The 21316-nt window shown below is 39.0% G+C and overlaps 1 pseudogene; it reads right to left on the bottom strand.

The window, feature by feature from the left end:
* The window catches only part of LOC114083739 (aldehyde oxidase 3-like), an 87849-nt pseudogene that overhangs the window by 62457 nt on the left and 4076 nt on the right, over positions 1-21316 (bottom strand).

Raw genomic sequence — 21316 nt, forward strand, 5'->3', positions numbered from 1 at the left:
GATTAAAGGTTAACAGGCATAACACTGCTGGATATTATTTATAGTTTATACTTATTTACATGTATATTATATTTATTTTAGTATTTTATAGCTCTATATTATATATTATATTTTTAATATAGAATTACATTATGATGTTGAATAAATTGTGTGGTTTGCATTCATATTTGTTATCAAGTCAGTTCTTCTCAATAAATCTATCAGCTGTCTTTATAAAGTAACAAGTTGAAGCTCTCCTTTGGGAGCTGTTAATGATAGACCTTTTTGGACTGGGTAGATCCTCAAGAGACAGTTGTAGACAAGTTCCAAGTATGGGTGGGGGAACCAGGAAGACATCTCCCCCCTACCCCCACAACAAACCTGATCACTTAAATGGCTTTTGCAACAGGGTTTGAAATTGGCAATGCATAATTCAGTCATGTGAAATACACAGATGGACACAGCAGAACATGGTAGAAACAGAGGATGATACAAGCTCTCCTTCCTGCAGGACCCACACTCAGGTGTGGGGTGCAAGGAACCTACTGCCATGTTCCTGATCTGTTGTCCAGCCAGGGTTCTCAGATGCTTCAGGAGAGCACAATATATCTGTGACTTCTCTTTGGTGAACTTGGTAACCACATCAAGGATGTCCTTCACCTGAGTCAGGCTGAGGCCAGCACCCAGGGTCAGCTCTGAAAGTAAGACAGCTTCGTTAATATTCTGCAAGCCTGGAAAAGAAGAAAGCAAGTAAGGAGAGAAGACCATTGTGGGTATATGGTGCCACCTTTCTCAGAAATGCTCCATTTTGCTGATTATTAAAGTAACACATACTCACAGTAGAACAACTTATGAATACAGAAAAGTGTGGAAAAGCGAGCACAAATAATACAGGATCTCTGAGAAGTAATCACGATCCTTAGAACCAGAGAGCGATAGCTCTCTGCTGCATGGATAGAGTGCTCCCTCACCAGGCACTGCTTGGCCCGTCCCCATCTCTCCTCTCCCAGCAATAGGTGCTGTTTTCAGCCTCTGGCCCTTGGTACATGCTGCTCCCACTTTCTCTACCTAATCACTCCACTTGCCTTGTGACTTCAGCTTGGCAAAACCCTCCCTAACTCCCAGGGAGGTTGGGCTGACCTGTTATCTGCTTCTCTAACATCTTGCACCTCTCCTGTATAGCACAGGTTGCAATTGCAATTTTGCATTTTATTTGTATATTATTTGTGTGAAACAGATTATGAGTTTCATGAGGGCAAGGTCCAGACCGTTTTCTTTAGACCCTTTATCCTCAGTGCCTATCTCCGTGCTTCTTTCCCTATCTAACTTCAAGCCCTCCCCCTATGAAAGCTGAGTTTGAATTCCACACCTTTCACCATGCTTTCATGGTTCTCTCATTTCTCTATCTCCCTATTAAACTTGTTCTATGTGATTGATTGGTACTGAATTGTTCTCTAATTGAACCATGACCCTAGGTGCCACTGTGAGTAAATGCTCACTGGTCTCTTTCCCTCCATCCATGAAACCAACACCTACTGTATGCACCGTTCTAGGGACTCAGAGCACAGATAGTTCTCTTCTCTTATCAGGAAGTCAGCATTCAGCAGGGGAAGATGGTTATAACCAGGCAAATGAATAAATGATGTATTTCAAATATAAGAAGTGCTGTGAAGTACCAAAACCAAGTAATAGGGTAGGTATGAGAAGGGAGCTTGAAAACCCCTCCCGTAAACTCATTTCAGTGGTTATTAAGCAATGCCTTATCCACTTAGGAAATCTTGCCTTGAAACTGAGAAAAAGTTCAGCTAATGAATTTTTACCTTCAAAATTGCTTTTCCTTACCTTTCCATTCCACTCTGCACTATAGTCATGAGTTCTTAAAGAAGAAAAATATTATAATTCATAATTTCTTATGTTTCTAAGACCTGAATGGGCTGATAGGGAACCCAGGAATGTTCTGGATTTTGTTTCATCAACACAGACTAACTCAGCAGGGGGAGCTCACGCTTTAATTTTGGAAAGTTAGACAGAAAAGATTCTTGTAAAAAGAAACTGAAGTCAGCATTGGGACTCCTTTAAACAAGGTTTGCTGGCAGTGCTGCATGGAGCTGAGACCTTTGGTGAAGCAGGGCTTGACTTTCATTGGGGTAAATAGATGGAATGCTGAATTTGTCTCAGGGTGAAATTTCTTCCACAAGATTCTGTTATGCTTACCCAACTGGCTAACTGAACAGATATCCCAGCTCAGGAGTCTAAAGGTTTATCTAGAAGGTAACTGTGCACATGTCCACATCTCCATAGCTTTTCATATTACATTGTGAACTTAGGTCATGAACTTTTTTGACCTGTCTTAACATGGCTGTGATTTGTCATTGAACAAATAGCGATATGTGGCCTTTGAGATTATAAAACATATTTATTTAGACCTCAAAGGATGTTTAATTGCAGGTTCACTACAAGGTAATCCAAGTTTAGAGAAGAAAACTAAATAAAGATTGAAAGAATGAGTTAATTTCTTACAGAATCAGAACTGTGAGGGTGACTCAGCAATTTTGAAACCACAGGTGAAATCAACAACACTAGCAGTTCTTGTGCATGTGAGTGTGTACACTTGTGTGTGTGAGCCACATTTGTCCAGTTATTCAAAGGACTCTAAAATACCAGAGAAGGGTGTTTTAGGTGTGAGCTTCCCTAGCATTATACATCTTTTTGTTTACTAGACATTCTACAAGATAGAAAGCATTTTTAAAAATGTTCTCTTCTTTCTACTTATCCAAGACAAACAGATGTGTTCATACCGGGAAAGTATTAAGAAGAGCAAAAAAAAAAAAAAAATACACACAAAATATTTTACTTCATGTTTGCAAATTTATATCTGGCTTTAAAATCAATGTATGCAGCATTTTAAATGGGTATTTTTCACCTTTTCTTTCTTAAAAATCCCCAATTCTCCTTAATTAACATTTAAAAATCACTATAACTGAGATAAGCCAAACACAGCACCATCTTAAAAGCATCCATTACAGCGTGGAAGAAGATTTCACTATTGATAACAGAAAATATTAATGTCAACTATTGTTTATTCTACCATTGTAGACGCATAATCTCCTAATGCATCTAACATGCCCAAGATATGGTTAGTTCTTGCGAAGAAATCAAGGCTTTTTCAGGAGGTTGGTTTACCAGCAGGCAATCCAGTGAAAAGCCTAATAACCATTAAACTAATCAATAAATAATTGTTTAATAGTTTTATTCCACATGTACTTTTCACAGAATGATGTTAATTTAAGGAATCAACTCCACTGAGTCCTAAATGATGGAGGAAAACCAAATCATACCTTTCCTTATTGGGTAGTTTGGGGACAGCCACTGAAATTGGATCTGCTGAGCTGGAGAAGGAGGAACTGAGGGCATACCTAGGCCTGCCTCTGGCCTGTGAAAATGCCATGGGCTATTAACAGGGAGCGTGATAGCTGTTCTTTTCTGTTGCTAAAGGAAAGAAATAAGCTAAGCATTCCCTGAACAATGGAAATATCAGAGATAGCTGAATGAATTTCTGGATGAATCAACAAACATTTGTTGAACTCCAGCTTTGTGCAGAAAATTGAGTTTCAAGAGAGGATATGTAATCTTTACTGGGAGTTTCTGAATTTAGGAGATATTCTTTTCAAAAGATTAGCTGTGGTTCAGCATTATGATGCCAAAAATGATTTCCTCCAGCTGCATGGCCCCGTGATTTGGTTAGTGTCAAATAGTCTTTGCTTTCTTTAGCCAAACCATCTGCAATATAAGGGCGTTGTTATAATACATGAGAACACACCTTCTTTTGTGTTAGTCACTGTGAATGATTCCAAGAGCCTTGCAGGAGAGATGATAATTGGATAGAAAACTTCTTTAAACTTCATATCAGGCCCTAAAGGAAAAAGAATTATCATTAGTAGAGTAAGAAGCCAGATAGATTTCATTTTGCAAATAACACTACAACTTAGAAATGATTCTTATAGACCTAATGAATAATATGAAATAAAACTATGACAAAGGAGGCTTGTCTTCCTCCTTAGTCATTTTTCCCATATTTGAGCTGAATCTGGCCCAAATAGTAAGCCAGGATTTCATACTCTAGAATTTAGTAAGAGTAACATCTATTTTGCTATTGATCGATGCTTGAAAAAAAATGGAAATATTAATCCCAGAAAAATCTAATCATATTCTAGAGTTGGAATGAGAAACCAAATTGCTTTTTTAGGAGCCAAAGAAATTAGTCATATAACAAGATGAGCCAGGCAAAAGGGCAGTCCAATCACTAGGTATGTATTTTGATCTGTGAGTAGATGCCACACTTACACCTCCTTTCACGAATTTAGATTTTCAATATAGGAAGTCAGAATTGGGGTCTCCTTGCTACCCACAGAGGGAAGTGTTTCCCAATACAAAAGGAGTGTTGGGATACTTCATTGTCAGTTCCAGAGGTCTTTTAGGGCTCCTGAGGCAATCCAGGTAGTCCTCTCCCCATAGAAAGTCAGAACCTTCTGTTGGGGATCCTCTGCCATCCTCTGCAGTATTTACATTTATAGTCAGACTTAGTGCTAATGTCCATAACAACACACACAGACGTCTTTACAACACACAAGCTGAACAAGAATGAATGGAACCTCCATGGGTAACAAAACAAAGAAACTTGTAGAATGGTGGCCTAATCAATTCATAATTACATTCACTGCTTTGCATATTTATTTTTCCATCTGTTATAGTTTCAAAAAAACGAAGTGGATTTTAATTAAGTTTTAACTTATAAACATTTAAGAATCCTATGTACTGGGGATAAAACTTCAAACATCGAATTCTCAACTGAAGAATAATTATTGACTAAGTTACAAATGATAATGGAACATCCACAGAGAACTGACTACATGTAGACTGGGGACTGTGAGCTATTTATTATCAGGCAAGCATGGAGAATGGAAATACACTAAGTGAAACAGGAATCAGGGGAACCAGGTTCTTTCCCTATCTGGGCACTAAGTAGCCAGGCAAATTTAGGAAAACCTGGAAACTCTCTTGACCTGGCTTGCTTTCTCTGAAAATCAGGGATTTGACTAGATGATCTAGGAACGTCTTTTGGCTCTCAGAGGTCAACTGAAGTGTAGGGTAAGACTGGCTGTTTTATTGAACAGCAGAAATTCAATAAAAACATAGAATGTCAAACCTATTAAAGCCAGTGGGAACCTTTCTCTCACATATGATTATTGTTTCCTAAGCAAGATTCAAAGGTTTCACAGCTACATTTGAAAATTGGATTTTTCTCAATTAGCAGTAGTTCATGGGCAGAATTTCTTTATGGTTTCCTTCAGTCAATTTCTCTAAAACCAACTGCTGTGATAGGTAACAATAAGAAGAAATGAACAAGTATGAAATAAATATTTATGAGGATAATTTGCAAATATTGACCATGTTTAATCCAGCAGCCTTTTTCTCTTCTCTTCTTTTTAAATAGATTTCTGTGGTCTCAGTTTTGGTTCAGTACAGGAATCATTTAATACGTTCATATTTTCTCTGTCTAAAATTGTTCCTATTTCACTGAGTCTAATTAAATTTGTCACTATTTCCAGCAAAGAATATGACATTGAAAGAAAAGCCCTTGACTTCCAATTGCTCCTTCACTTGAGTAAATATGGGAATCACTGGTCTAGTTTAACAGAAGAAAAAATGGAGGCCCAAAGAGGAGAAGTGACCTGGTCAAGGTGACACAGATGGTTAATGTGAACAGGACCATGAACCCAGGGATACCAGGCTCCTTGCCCAGAGCTCTCTGAAACTGAAATAGTTCTATGCATCTGGAAGAAGCATTGTTTAAATAATTTGCCAGTTAATAATAAACAAGGGAAGCTTTTTTCAAGCAGGAATTGAATTGTTTAATTTGTTTTAAATTATGATGATACCCTTGCAAAAATATTTTATGAAAAACTATTTTGTTCTTTTTTGGGAGCGTCCAAAGGACAGATCTTTTGGTGGAATTTCCATGCTTTCATAGATCATTTCACTCTGAAAAATGTAAACAATGAACAACAATCATGGCAAAGCCTGCTGCATATAAGCAGTAATTGAAAGCAGACTGGCTAAGTGAACTTCTTTTTATCATGAAGAGTCTGTAAATGTTGCAGTAAGTTATTAGTGTTAGAAAGGGTGACAGAGATGGGAGTCCCTGGGAATGAATGAAAACTCTGATTAATGAGATAATTCACATGTCCTGATCAGGTGAGGCTTGCACCTCTGAAACTATAGTGCAAGGATTTCTGGGGGTCCTGAGCCCCTTTTAGGGGTCCCAAGGTCAAAATGATTTCATAGTGAAGGATATTACCTGCTTCCTTCCTTCTCATTCTCTCAGGAGTGTCCAGTGAGTTTTTACAAAGGCTGTGTGATGTTTGGTATTGAAACCAGCTGAAGGCAGGAGCCAGATCTGTGAGCCCAGCCGCCTCTTTTATTGGAGGGGGGATAGTAGGGGTTGAACTCAGGGGCACTCAACCACTGAGCCATATCTCCAGCCCTACTTTTGTATTTTATTTAGAGACAGAGCCTCACCATTGCTGAGGCTGGCTTTCTACTCACGACTGACTCAGCTTCCTGAGCTGCTGGGACCAGTTGCCTCTTTTTAGCTAGCACTAAATAGATTTACACATGTGTAAAACAATGCCATTCTTCTCGTTGATTTTCTTTTTTGGAAAAATATAGGTTTTTCTTCGTGAACAATGGATTTATGCTAATATGTTTTCTCTTATTATTTCTAAAGACATGAATGAGTGAATGAATAGTTAAATACTACAAATGCCAACAGATATAACACATATAAACAAAACCTCACTAGGGTTATTAGTGATTTTTTAAAGATGTGAGCAGCTCTGAGACCAGGATGCTGAGGAGCACTGCGTGAGACAGTGGTAAGGAACCTCAATACATCAGCTCCTTCTGCAAGGGCCGGATATGCACTCAGACCTGGTGAGCACACCCAGAGCTACTGGCATGAAAATACTGGATGGGTAAGGACAGAGCTCTCTGGGGCATAGGAAGCCCTCCTCAAATTTGGAAGGTTCATGAGCTCTTTGGAGCAGGAGGTTTGTCTTTTTTTTTTTTTTTTTTTTTTGTATCCCAAATGCCTAGTTCATTGCCTGACATTTGACTCCTAACAGAAGTTTTTGAAACAAATACAAGTGAGTCCAAGAGAGGTCAAGAGGAACAATTTTTTAAAATGGAAACAATTTTTTAAAATGAAAAATTTTTAAATTTAAAAAGGAGGCTGCTAAATTCTTTAAACTTATGTCAAGATGTTAGATAACATGAGACAGGAAGTTTGTACGAGTCTTTCATTATAGTTCATATCCTGAGTTTTTCTTTATTTTAATAAAGATACTTGAGTGCCATATGCGATGTCCTGCCCTAGACACAGGAGGGAGAGGAGATTTGCTACACGGACGATCAGGGACAAGTTGGGTTTGTCCAGGAGCAAAATCTGAAGAGAAAAATTCTTTTATAGGTCTCTGAAGAGGACAATGATACAAAATCACCCAAAGGGGCAAATGGTGGCAGAGACACAACTGGGGATGAGCTGATGGGAATGTTCTTTCTCTCAAAAGTGTCATAAACAAGAACAAGAATACACCATCAGTTCAGGGGGAAATATAAATTCCTGAGTTAGGTCCAAGGGCTGAAATTTTTCTTTTTCATATAGTTTGTACAAACCTTAAGAAAAAAATGTTTTAGTCTTTTTGGCAAAAACAAAGTCAAAAGTTGATCAGCCTCATGATCCCTAGCAGCCAAGTCCTGAGTGTCTCCTGTTTGATAGGTTTGGACTGTGGACTGGGGATACAAGGCAGTGAGACACACCAACCCTTCATTTCTGCTTTGGCTAGAGCAGGTTGGCAGGGGGACTAGGAGCAGAAAGAAACTGGCAGCTGTTAGTTAAGTGGTGACTGTGTGCAGGGGCTAGGCCCAGCTGGGGACAGCTAACTACACTGAAGGCAGCAGAAGACAAATGTCAATTCGTGGTATAAGGTGTAGGCTCCAGGGTGGGGATGGGGGGTGGGAGCAAGTGGTTGCTAGGGTTTCCTGGAAGAGGGGAGAGGGGACAATGGAGTTGGCAGATTCAGTTGGGAGGCTGTTCACAGGGTATAGAAAAAAATCACACAGTCAAGTGAATCCTCTTGACTTCAGGGGAGAGGTTAGTAAGTAGGGGGCAGAGTGAGAGGAGGGTCAGAAGGAGCTGCCAGGAGTCTTCAAAGCAGATTTCACATCTAAGACAGCATTCTGAGGCCAGAGGGAGCCACTGACGATTTCTGAGCCAATTTTCTGGGAGATTTCTTTGACTGTGGTCTATAGTGGTTCTCAACTCCAGACCTGCAGACAGATTGCATCTGTCCCCTGAGGAGGTTTGTAAAAGTTCAGAGCTATTTCTAAGCCATACCACAAGAGGGTCTAATCTGGAAAAACACTTTCATTTTTAAAAATCCTTCTAAGCAATTCTGGGAAATTTGGGAACCCTGCCATGAGTTGAGTTGAAGGGGACATGTTGGAAGGAAGGTGACCAGGTAGGGAATTTTCTGCAATAATCTCAGCATGGATGAAAATGGTCTGGGCCAAGTGAATACTGAGTGCAGGTGAAAAGGGATAGATGTGCTTGAGGGCCAGTGAGTGTGAGGATCATCAGGCCTTGGCTCTGGGGGAGGGAAAAAAAGTGATGGTATCATTAGCATAAATATGGAAGTCAGGGGAGAGGGGTTTATTGGAGTTAGTGGGGAACATGATAAACTCAGGATCAGGAGTGCAGGGAAGGATCAGGAAAGATAACAGAAGCAGAAATGGATTTGGGAGCCATTTATGGAGATGTCACGTGGAGTCTCAGGGATGAACAAAGAATTAAGTGAAATAAGTGCATGAAAAGTACTTACCTAGAAAGGAGAAAGGAAGGTGAGTAGGGAGAGGCGGGGATGTGAGTGGGCCACTTCTATAAGAAGGGCAGTCTCAAAGATGGGGGACAGGTTTCCCTAGGGCTATCCCATACATGGAAATTACAAGATAGCAGAACTCAGCTCAAAGCAAGATGTGGCTTTCTAACAGACCAGCCAGGGGCCACTGACTAGCTCTAGCTGTCAGCTAGCCCAGCTTCAAGAGGGTTCACTGGTCAGAAGCTTAGCAGTTCCAACAAGAACTCATAGTGATAGGGAAAATCACATGTGAAGAATTAGCAATGTAGTAGTAATAGCTTGAAAAATAAGTAATGTAATAATAATAGCTTGAGGGATTAAATAGGCACTCTATTAGATTTTATGTAATGTTATTTTTATGTATCTGAAAAATGAGGCCTGTCATCCTGGAGTATGTTCTTATTTATATTCTATTGATATTAGAAGCATCAAATTGGCTTCAAGGAGCACTTTCCCATATTGCTCTTTAGACTCCAGATCACTGGGTTTCTGCTCTGGCCGCAACTCATGCCCCTCCACAGGGACAAAGAGACCCTGGGGTCAAGAAATATTCCACTCATATCCTGCACCTTATCTTCTAGCCATAGGCTGTGAATACCCACGTGCTCAATTTTTTTTTTTTGCCCCAAAGGCCCCAAACCTATTCCAGGGCCCATGCGGTCTCTGCTCCAGTCCCTTCTCTCAGAGAGGTCAGGTGCTTGAGCCATGACCAAGAGACAGCTGACTAGAGAGTGGGAAGTGGATGGAGCTTGAATTGTGAGCGGGGTATCCAATCTGTGACACCAGAAGTGGGAAGAGAATAGAACTGGTATATTCCGCTTGTATTTTTGCTTTGGGTCTACAAATGTCAGGGTCTGGTCAGACCTTTCCTGTCACTCCAGGAAGTGGTATTTGCTGGCCACTTGATAAACAGCCTAAACTGGCCTAAACTTTCCTCTTCTTTCTTCCACACTAGACTAGAAATCACACCAAATTTGGCTTTTAAAGGGAATTGTGTTTTTGCTGTAAATACTATACCATCCTTAGGAATTTCTTTTTGTCCAAACATTTGTGTGTGTGTGTGTGTGTGTGTGTGTGTGATTATAAAATTAATGCTCATGTAGAAAAATCATGTAGAATTACTGAAAATTCTATAGAAGAAAAAATGACTTTGAAAGACAATTGTGAAAAGATAATTACCATTATGTTAAGTACATTTCCTTCTACTCATTTTTCTTGGCTTTGTATATTTATGCTTATGTTGTATTTATCAATAATAATTTTTCCTACAGATTGAGTGTCAAGAGTGCTCAGTTTTTAAATTTTTTCACTTCAAATGTAGCATTTTTATTTTCAAATGTTACAAAAACAAAGATTTTTCTAAGTTTCAATTATATAGTTATGCTTTGATGTATTGAAATGATCCCCTACTGTTGAACAGTTAAGTTATATCCAATGTTTTGTTATTGTAAACAACATTGTGACAAATACCTCTGTATATAATAAGTATTTGACCTATCTGTAATTGTTTTCCTGGGGCAGATTTCCAGCAGTGGAATTGTTGGATCAAAGAGTACACAGAAAATTTTAATTCCCTAGACACTCTAATTTCTTCTTTTTTTAAATTTTGTTTTAGTTGTTGATAGAACTGAGTTTTATTTATTTATTTACTTATTTATTTATAATAATTAAGGTATTATTTATTTATAATAATTAAGCTATTTATTTATTTATGTGCAGTGCTGAGAATTTTTCCCAGTGCTTCACACATGCTACACGAGTGTTCTACCACTGATCTACGACCCTAACCCAACACTCTAATTTCTATTGCCTCTATGAGCCATCTCATGCCAAGATTGGCTCTAAGGGTGATTCTGGACATCAGTTATTAGAGAAAGTGGGCATTTAATAAGAAATGTTGTGTGCTTGTTACTCTAATTGAGGTATAATATATGTCCTTTATGTCTACCATTTAGTCTTCCCAACAAATTCTTTGACATATGATACTATTATACTGAGGAAAAAATTAGACTTGATCTAAAAAGTTACAGACCTGGGACTTGAACTAGGCCCTCTCTTTCCTAAGCAGTCATCACCATGCTGGTGCCATCTTTGAATGATTACTATTCCTTTCAGGCCCAGTACAGGGAACCTTTTCTACAAGGTAGATTTGGGTTGGCAATGATTGAGAGTTTGGGAGAATGACAGTGGTGTTTAGAACTTCCCATGCCTGCTCCATCAGCACCCCAAGCCCTGTTAATCAGATTGATGAGACACACTCAGACCAAATATAAAAAGCTTCAGGAAATAGAAAGTCTTACATTGTCTTTCTTCTAAGTTTTGTTTTCTTCTTGACCCAAACAACATTTCCCTTCTTTATTCATTTGATGGCAAGAGGAACTCTATAGAAGAAAATAAAAATAGCAAAATTGGAAAATCATAAAATTGTCAAATATCAAAAGAGATGATGATGGTGGTTATGGTAGTGGTAGGCTGTGGTTTCAACATTTGTCCCCTCCAAAACTCATGCTGAAATTGAATCGTCATTGGGATGGTGCTGGGAGATGAGTTCTTTAAAAACGTAGAGCCCTCATGAATGGACTAACGCCATTATAGCAGGGGTGGGATCCTATTAGAAGGATGAGTTTGGTCCCCTTTTGCCTCTTTCTCACTTTCTTGCCCTTCCACCACTGTGATGCCTGCTGCCATATTATGATGCAGCAAAAAGACCCTTGCTAGACATGGATCCTGAATCTTGAATTTCCCAGTTTCTAGAACTGTGAACCAATAAATTTATGTTCCTTATAAATTTCCCAGTCTTCAGTATTCTGTTATAGTAGCACAAAATGAACTCAGATGTGGTGGTGGTGGTGGTGGTAGTAGTAGTAACCTTATTAGTTGTAGTCTAGGTTTTGTTGAGCACTCAGTGTGCTAGGCATGATGTTTTATGCTTTGCAGATATGATGTAATTTAATCCTTGTAATCATAATCCCATTGTACTGATAAGGAAACAAATACTTAGAAAGGTTTTGCAATTTATCAAATTATATAGCTATAATATAATTTAGAGAATAGTGCAATCAGAATTTGAAGCTGTACTAATCTGATAATAGGATTATTTCTTGCTTATACAACATAAATTTATATTCTCTCTAATTTTTAATAAATACCTATAGTTTCTTGGTTGTCTACCATAGTCTAGGTATTATGTTCAGTGCCAAGGTATTTAGGTCTTTAATCCTCAAACAACCTCTCCAGAGAGAAAGAAGCAGGGACCAGGTTTCCCAAAGAAGAGAGAAAAGCTGTTTTTGGAGCCTTCAAAGTTAGGACAATGTCCTCTGGGTTGCCACCAAAACTCAAGAATTGGGCTCCACTGAAGAATTTTTTCCTACTACTCAAACTATGACCACGCATTCTACCCTGGATATCAGGCATGGGTCTTTTCTCTATGCTTATCTGATCCCAGTGATCTAGCTAATTAAACTGATTCAAGTGATCTTTAAAAACACAAGGAAACTAAAAATGAAACACAGTTGATAATGAAAGGTACTAGAGTCTATAACATATGATTTCAAATAATGAATGAATGAATTGAATTGAATTGAAAAATGAATGAACAAATAAATAAATCTTATTGTAATTTGTCTTACTTCTCCAGCTCAGGTAGATAGTAAAAGTAATAATTATAACTGCCAGATATAACAATAAATATCTCACATGGCTCATTCATGTCAGTTTTGTTTATGTAGTCCTCTAGTCTCCCTTTAAACTTTCCTTTAGATATATTTCCTTGCATGCCCCTTTTGGTCATCATCCTAAATTTTTCTTACTTTTTCACATTTTTAAAATAATATAGACATCCAAATATCTCTGGATATATAATTTTGTGGTTTATAAGGTATATCTTTGCAAGAACAAGAATGCATTTTTTAAAATAAATGATTTCATATAGTCTTTCTTAGCCATTTACAATAGTGGGGGTGGCGGGGGGAAGATAGAGTATAATAAAAGCATATTTGATCTTTGTCCTTGGTTCCTGGCACAGAGCTCCTAAAAACCTTGGCTTTCCCAAGTGATAGGAATGTCTTTAGATACTCTGGTGAGGCCCTTTTGATCATACCTGAGTTTATGTTGAAGTGACTTAAGATGAAGACCCTAGATAGCCTCAGGATAGAGCTGGTCAATGGAAAGATCAAGTGATTAGAGGCTTGGAAGTTTTACCCCACCCACCCACCTCTGAAGAGAGAGGGGGCTAGAGAGGTCTGTAAAAACTCTTGAATAGGGGTGGGGCTGTGGCTCAGTGGTAGATTGCTCATCTAGCATGCATGAGGCACTGGGTTCGATATTCAGCACCACATAAAAATAAAATAATGATATTATGTCCACCTAAAACTAAAAAACAAATATTAAAAAAAAAAACTCTTGACTAGGAGACTTATAAGCTTCTGAGTTGATTACCGCATCCATGGGCCAGGAAGGCAGTGTATCTAAACCCCATGGAGACTCAGGACCCTTCTTGCCCTATGCACCTCTTCATCCAGCTATTCATCTACACACTTTAAAACAGCCTTTCTAATAAACCTGTGAGCAAAAGTAAGATGTTTCCCTGAGTTCTCTGGATCTTTCTAGCAAATTGTCAAACCCTAAGAATGGGATGTAGGAACTGCCAATTTATTGCCAGTGGATCAGAAATAGGCCCAGACTTGCCACTGGCAGGTGAGGTGGGAAGTGGTCTTGTGGGACCAACCCTTAACTTGTGGGCTGTGACACTAACTGTAGGAAAAGTGTCAGAACTGAATTAAACTGGTATCTAAAGAGTTGGAGAATTGCTTGGTGTGGAAAAACCTGCATATCTGGTGTCAGAAGCACTGTGTGTGAGAGTGGAAGAATAGTGTGTGTTTCTTTAGAAAGGGGGTTATGGAGGGGGTGGGCAGAGGAGAGTCTGAAGCTTAGTAGTTGGATGTTGTAGGATGTTGGTGGCAATTGATTCTATACAATGTGAAAAATGGAAATGGCCTCTCCTCTCTTCCCCTCTACCTTCAGTATTAATCAAAGATGGAATCACATACAGAGAGAACTCAGGCATTTATTTGGTGAAAATGTCTCACTTTGGCTATGACTCAACAAAAAGTGCTGCTGAAATGGCAGTATGAGAAATAGACTCTTTGCTTTTCCCTATCACAAAGCAAGATGTTAGGAGGATGGCCTAATCCATTTTCATTTAGAATATGCTATTTCATAAACTTTACCTTCAAAAAGTCTATTAAGGTGTCACTGTGTGCATTACAAGGAAAAAAAAATCTAGTTCCCCTTACTGAGATGGGTAAAATGGTAAAGCATCTTTTTCTGTATATAATATTGAGCTTTCCCTGAAAACCAATCCTATAGATGTGGGATATGAGGAGGGAGTAGGCAGGGAAGGGTATGATGCTTTGCTATAGCCCAGGACTGCTGGCTCAGCAGCCATCAGTTGTTGCATACTTACAGGACTAAACATTTTCCCACTCTCCACAATGGGTCTACATCCAGTACAGCAGCATAAATTACCTGGGTAGAAAGGAATACACAATGTTTCAACCCAAAGGCCATTTCTCTGCCCTTGATATGTCTCTTTCATTCATAACTTGGTCTCCTTTTATCTTCCCACCAAAAAGCATAAAAAATTCCAGTAGTTTTTCTAGACTGAGCTAGAGCTTTCAGAAGTCACTTAGGATACATTTCTGGGATGCAGTATTTGGGAGGATGCAGAACAGGAAATCAGTGAAGAGAAAGGACAGAAAGAACTCTAGAGGGGATACAAGTCACATGCCAGAGATGTGCATATCTTATAAGTAGAAGAACTAACTGCTTTTGGTCCAGATTATCTTTTCAAGGATGTTTCTATAGTGAAGAGCCTTGAAAGAAAAAGAGTGTCTCTGTAAAGGATTGAGCAGAAATACTTATTTCCAGAATACTAAAGATAATGAATGCCACTTTCTGGGAAACTTATCACCCATTTTCAAGACTTGAGTTCCTTATATTCAGGGTTTCTCTCCTGAATACCCAGGCACACTTGGGCATCACTGATCTTTTTCACATTAACTTGTGGAAACTGGTGCTAATGATACTATTGTAACTATTGCGAGTGCTGTGAGTAATGAAGTCCTTTGTCTCTGACCCAGGAGTCTCATGTCTTCTATCAGCATCCGTCAAACTGTGACAGTCTAACTTATCAACTTGTTAGTAGTGTAAAAAATCTCAGGCCTTCTGCAGTTCTTGGCAGTCACTAAATTATGTTAACATATAATATTGAAAGAAATGACCCTGACACAGAGAGAGTGTCTCTTACAACAACTAGGAAAGTATGTCTGGGAATGGGGCAGGGCAACTATTCTGTATCTTTTTATATTACTGACCTTCACTTTTATTGGAGGGGTCATAGAGTCTTTGAGAATCTGATGACATTTCTGTTCTGTGAATATACACACAATGTTTTGCACAAAATCTGTAGGCTTATGAACCCCTTATAGAATTGGCCCTGAATTAGAATCCCTGTTCAGGACTGCTTCTTCCTAAAGTTGAGAATTATAAGCATACAGTACATTACACAATAGGTGGTCATTAATGTTTATAGAGGGATGCATGACTAAATAAATCAGTAATTTAGAAGATTAAAACATAACATAGGTGATACTCTACAGCATGAAACCAAAGAGAAAAATAGTTCTACTGGAGGAAAGTAAAAATAAAGAAGATCTTGATAATTCCCTGGAGAAATAATTCCCTCTTTCTCTTCCTCTTACCCTCTCAAGAAAAAAATGGTTTGGGAAAAAATAAATAGATTCAGACAAGATAAATAAGAACATGGATCCTACAACCAAATTACCAGGGTTTAAGACCTGACTTTTCCACTTGCTAGCTATATGATCCTGGGCAGTAACTTCACCCTTCCATATCATTCTGCACATCAGTTTCCTCATCTGTACAATTGGCACATAATGCTTAGCTTAGAATAATGTTTTGTATATAGAAAGTACTCAAAAAAGTTGGCTGCCATGATGCTGGCAAAATATCAAAGTACAGCCATTCCAGGAGTAAGGAGATAAAGAAACAATGAAAGTCATGGGGCAAAACTGAAGATTAAGTTCCTTCTCTTCTCTGAAAAGATCCATTCTCTCCCATGAGAGTGTCTCCTTTCTCTTTTCTAATCCCTTCAATAAATTCATACCTGTTCCTCTGCACACAGGCCTGAAATCTTCCTGGCATGGTTGCAAGAATCAGAATTTGAAGAGGATCTTTTGCCTGACTCAGCCTTGTAGCTGATCTCTGACTTGTAACATCTGGAGTTTGCACCAAGTTATCATTGGTTATCCTAATTCTTTTCTGGTTACTTTCATTCTGCTTTTTCTGTATCTCTATTCTTCACTTCAAATTTTTGGTGACTAGAGGAAAAATCTTGAGATAATCCATGGTTCTTTAGTTAGAGCACATTCTAGTAAGAACCAAAAGGCCTCTTGATTGGAGCTCAGATACTGTAACCCTTGGGAGTAAAAGTTGGGGCTTTCACCCTCAGTCCATTTGAAGGGCAATGCTTACCTATGGCAAATGAAGGATTTGAGGTGAGGGTAACACCCTTGTAGAATCTGAAGTGATCATGAGATTTTGAACCCTGATGCCTGGGAGAGTAAAGTCACCTCTTTCTCTTCCTCTTACCCTCTCATTTTTATCTCCAGAACTTAATGGAATCTCACTCAAGCGTAAGATCAGTGAGAACTCTAATTCATGTTTAAGCATGATCCCTGCCTTAAGTATGCCTCATCCAGTCATCCATCAAATGTCACCATGGATCTCTGGACTATCCTGATGTTACTTACATTTAACTGTCCGTGTCTCACCTGATAGAAAACAAAGACTTTGGGCTATACCCCCCAACTTTGCCCTCTTTCAGAAGGAAGCATCCAGACTGAATAGATTTCCAAATACACTAAAAGAATTCAGGAACCCAAGTCCTTAAGTAGAGGGATGTTAGGTAGCTAATCAGCCATGAATCGATGAACAGGGAAAAGACAATGAAGGGTAACATAAAACTATAAGAAGCCTTATCTGACAGATAAGCACCTGGAAGATGGGAGGCTAGAATGTTAAAACCTCCCCCCAGCCATAATTACCTCCTCTTTAGAAAAATTATTGCTTCAAGATCATGTCACATCCCACCAGGTGACCTGGACCCTCCTTTATCATGAAACTATCACAACTCCCAATCACCCGATTACCTGGGCAACCAAAACATCAAGACCCTCACAAAGAAAGCTTGCTGGGGGCTATTCAAAGGATAACAAACAGATTAGTGGGGGGAGAAAATTGAGGCAAAAGCAGGGGGGACCCAGTTTCCTTAAAATCTCCAACTCTGTGAGCAACACACCATCCCCTCTTGGAGGCAGTGCATGAAGTTCCTATGCTGTCAGTCAAAAGTTAAAAGGTGGACCTGGGCAGGATTCTCTGGAAACTTCCCTAGGAATCCCAATAAAACTGGAGGGCAGAAGAGGCCTTCTCTCTGAGAGGACCCTCTTACCCTTGAAAAAGTTCCCTTTCTCTTTTCCTATATCTTCAATAAACTCATGCCTGTTACTCTGAAGGAAAAAAAAAAACTAAAGATGAAGGGAAAAGTGTGTACAGAGCAATATTAAGTTGGCTGAACACCAGACTGAGATAGATTTTGTGGAAAATACCATCAACAACAAAATGTATCAAAGTGAGAACAAACACATTGCTCAATGAAGATAGAATAATATCAACAGACTATTAGAGAGAAGGCAGAACTATTTCGTTCCTATTTTTACTTCCATATTTTTCACCAAAGGAATGTTTGGTGAACTAAATGCATCAGACAAGCACAAGAGGAAATTGGTCCCTAAAGGAAATTGGGTACTCAATACAGTTACCCTCCCCCCTTAGGGGATAAGATTCTAGACTGACCAACACCGTAGACCAAAGCACAAGAATTTCACAAGGCATTTGACACATCTGTGCTCCTCTGTGGAGAGGAGAGACAAATGTAAATCATTATACATGAAAACAATAGTACAGTGTTCACCGTGATCCCATAAACCTCTGCTTATCTTACCCTGTTCAATATTTTAGCCCACAACTTACATAAAGACAGAAGGTAATGTTTATCAGATTTTCAAATAACAGAATAAAACTTAAAAAGTATCTGGACAGAGTAGAATAAGTATATAAAATTTTAAAAGAATAAAAAAAAGTCTCCCAAAGGACAGAGGGGGAGAAATGCCATTTTTCAAGTCTTAAGGCATTCCAGTTGTATGCAAGTTCATGAGTCACAAGTGATTTCCCCCTTAATTCCTAAGAGTCGATGATTTCATAGGCATTAATTACACTTCAACCATGACTGCAGCAGCAACAGCCACAACAACAAATAAAAACAAACCACAAGGTTGCTGCTTCTTTCAGCTAGCTCTAAGAACATAATTAAAAGATTCAAAAGTCCTAATATTTCCAAACACCATTTCAATAACATTTCAATTGCATCAACGACACCCACACAAAGCATATGCCATCCAAATATATATTACACTAGCTTTACCAGAAACAATTGCTATGATGCCAAGAACGTAACAGTCATATGGAAAATTCACTTTACTTCCTGTCTGGCTACCTCAGTTTCTCCTCCCACTAAATCAGGATGAATGATAATTGCTACAACTTTAAAAGTATAGATTAAAAGATGAATAATTGTATAGATTATAGAGATTATAAAGATGAATAAGCCCTTTGGCCTACCTAATCCCTTAGATGAAGTCCCTTTAGTATCTGTGCTCCTCTTGAAAATAACAACTATCCCACAATTTAAGACATTAGTGACTTTACACTCAAGGTTTCCATTGTCTATTCTGTGGAGGGTATAGATGCTCATCACCATTCCTGGGGTGCAAAATCCACTCTGGGTACCATGCCTTTAGCAATCCTTTCCTAAAAGAAAAGAACACAGGAGCTTCAGTGTGAAAGTTTAGGGGTAGGAAACTCTTGGAAATGAGACAGAAACCTTTGATTGGTAGGTACAAGCCTGTCAGTTAATGACTGGAAGAGCTGTGAATTCTCACATTTACAGTGCCAAGGAAGCTTTCTGAGGTAGTTGGGAAAGGAGTCCTGAGTGTCAACCCAGCACATAACTTCAAGGGCCAGTTTGGAGTCAATCAAGACAATGGAAATAGAAATGGCTAATTTTCATTTTGTCTTCTCATTCCGCCACCACCTAGGTGATCCCCTCACCCTCACCCACATGAAAGAATTTAAATTGGAGCATTAGTATCAAGGCCTGTTCCCATAAGGAGAGATCCATCTTTACTATGTCTTACTTTTTGTTCTGACCTTGATGGGTACCTGGAATTTCGTTTGTGTTTGGACATTTTTAGTAAACTGAATCTTTAGTAGATGAGTTTAAAATCCTATAGAAACTTGGACTGGAGACTAACACCCAGATATGTGCCTCTGATGTTGTGAAGGACTTCCTCAGGACAAAAGGACAAACAAACCTGCTGGTGATGTTCCTCCCCTCTGACCTGTGGCTCACTGTCCGCCAATAATCGTAATGGAACACCAATTTCTCATGGTGTGGAAAGGTATTTTTGGAGTAAGACATAATCCTTGCCCCTAAAGCAGCTATAACTTAATTTGGGGGTATACTCATCATATGTAGTTTTGATCAAACTACTACATAGCAGCCAATGCCAAATTCATATATCTGGGTCACAAAATTATTTTTTTCTGGTTAGAATTAGCAGCATAACTCTTTACACAGACCATACATAGAATATGCATCTTTGTTTTTCTCACTTTATTACAGAAATGAAGATAAGTGTGATTTTTTCCCCCTGTTGTGTCTTTGTGGTAGAACCCAAAACATTCCTGGAAGGAAGATTCCTCCTTGTGGTCATGAGATGGTCTGAAAGGACTCAGGCTGGAGCCATGACCTCTTTACTAGCTTCTCTACACCTCTGTGGAGATATAATATAAATAAATAAGTAAATAAAGCTGCAGAAGGAAAAGAAAATTAAGAAAAGGGCAATATTTCTTTTTATAAAGGGGACAGAGGTTTTAGCCTACCATCTTGAAGTGGCACCCTTTCTCCACAGAAAAGTCTTACCTGGGCTTCTCCAGTTAATCGTCACCATGGCTGATTTTAGGACTGTCAGCAAGAGTCTCTGCAAAAGAGTTCAATGTAGATAAACTTCCTATTTCCGTGTTGCCCTATCTTGCTTGGCCACTGGCCAGGAAGAAATCAGCACTCCAGGGGCTGGAGACCCCCTTACTAGTCTTCACAAATGTATCCAGTATAGTAGTTTGTAGAAATGTGCAAACAAGGCCTCTGGCCTTGAGATGGGCTTCACAGAGATGTCTATATTTTTAAGATAAGTTATCAATTGGGCTCCATGGTAACAGTTGGAAGGGGGAGGAAAGAGAGGGGAGGAGAAGCTCTCCCCTTCTCAAGTATTGTCCTTGAAGGGTTAACTTGCCCAAAAACAGTTGGGGGGGGGAAGCTGCTTTTGTGTGAACTTCTGCAGACTGTGAACTTCTGAGCCCCTCCCCTTACATGCTGGGTATAAAACTCTGAAACTACCTGAATTCAGGGTTCAGAGAATTGATTGATTACAGCAAAAGCTGTGCCCTCTGAACCTGGCTGCAGCCAAATAAAACTGTTTCCTAGAATCTTTGATGCCTTGCCTCGTCTGTCCCTACAACAATCTGTGTCCTCTAAAACTATAAGCGAAAGTCTGGACAGTTAAAGAAGCTACCTAAACCAATGTTTATCCTAAATTTGTTAAAATATGCTCTTACCTGAACAGGATGAATCCTGCTTTTGGTGCTTCCTGTGCTTTCTACCATAGTGACAGCAGCCCCATAGAGAGAACAGATGGGCACCAGGCAGGCAGCGACAGAGAAGTGACTTCAGAGTTCCCACAGGGAAGCTGAAAAGAATTGGCAAAGACAACAGTGGCATTCGGAGGGAAAAGAAAGAAAAATATGTATTTAGATGATATATATTTAATTGCTTTGACACAAACATAACTGAGTACAAGTTAAAGCTGAGTCATAACAATGATTTTCAATTTAAGTATGGTCACTTAAAAATAAACTTCTATTACCTGGAATTAAGAAAGCCATTTATCTCCCAAAACTATATTGTTAACAAAATATCTCAGGAATAGAATTTTTATTTGTTCCTATGTCCATTTCAGTTTGTCAGTTGTGACGACTGGTCAAAGAATTAGCTTGTTCCCTTCAAACAATCTAGGTAATGTATGATTTTAGAAAGACTCTGGGAGGCATAGGGAAGAAGTTCAATGGGACCATCAGCAAAGCAAGTCATCCAACAATTGAGTGCA

Source organism: Marmota flaviventris, chromosome 11 (assembly GCF_047511675.1).
Source record: "Marmota flaviventris isolate mMarFla1 chromosome 11, mMarFla1.hap1, whole genome shotgun sequence".
NCBI lineage: Eukaryota > Metazoa > Chordata > Mammalia > Rodentia > Sciuridae > Marmota > Marmota flaviventris.